Genomic DNA, 898 nt, shown 5'->3' with positions numbered 1-898 from the left:
TTCCATCTTACAGAATATCTTGCATCAGAAGTAAGAACTACAGGTTGGCACAGTGTCTTTTTGAGGAGTAAAAGCCCAGGAAGGTAGAAATAGTACAGTACAGTTGTTTGCCAAGTCTATGCTCTGCCCCACTCCTCAACTCTCACTCCAGCCTTGTTCACCCCTGGAACTGCCCAAGTAAACAATTCCCAGAAATGTTATTTTCTTTGAGGATGGAAAAAGCATAGCCTTAAGATCTGGAAGTCACCTTAGAAGGTTTTCTAGTCCAAACCTTCATTTTACAGATGAGGAAATTGAGGTCCAAAGAAGATACAGTGATTTGCCCAAGATCACAACAGAGCCAGTTTCAAACCTAAGTTCTCTGCTTCTAGATTCCAGGCTTTCAAAATTAGCCCTAATTGGTTCCAACTAGAGATAAAAGTCTCCTAATTTCAGCTTCCTTAGCTTGGGTTCTTTGGCACTAAAGAAAAATATTGTATAACTGCTTTCTTCTACTCAACCTTCCACTTCCACATGCCCGCACAAATCTAGCCATGCCTGTGATAGCAATTACCTTCTATTTGTAAAGTGTTCTTACACACTCTACCTTATGATTCCCATTTTACAGACCAGGAAACTAAAGCTCAGAGAGAGGTTAAGTGACTTGCCCAAAGTTGGTAAACAGTAAAGCCAGCACTTGACCCCAGAGATCCTGATTCTGAGCCCAATGCTCCTTTCACTAAAACATACTGCCTCACCTTCAAGCTTTTTTTTTTTAGCTGAACTTCAAATGTGTGGATTTGTTGCTTCTGTCTTTTATCATACTTGTCAGCTTTGCCTGGCCAGCAGAACTGCTTTGAAATGATAGGGGGCGGGGGGGGGGGGGGGGGGGGGGGGGGGAGGGGGGGGGGGGGGGAGG

Source organism: Vombatus ursinus, unplaced genomic scaffold (genome assembly GCF_900497805.2).
Source record: "Vombatus ursinus unplaced genomic scaffold, bare-nosed wombat genome assembly UNPS02014784.1, whole genome shotgun sequence".
NCBI classification, from domain to species: domain Eukaryota; kingdom Metazoa; phylum Chordata; class Mammalia; order Diprotodontia; family Vombatidae; genus Vombatus; species Vombatus ursinus.
Note: the sequence above shows the minus strand (reverse complement) of the source record.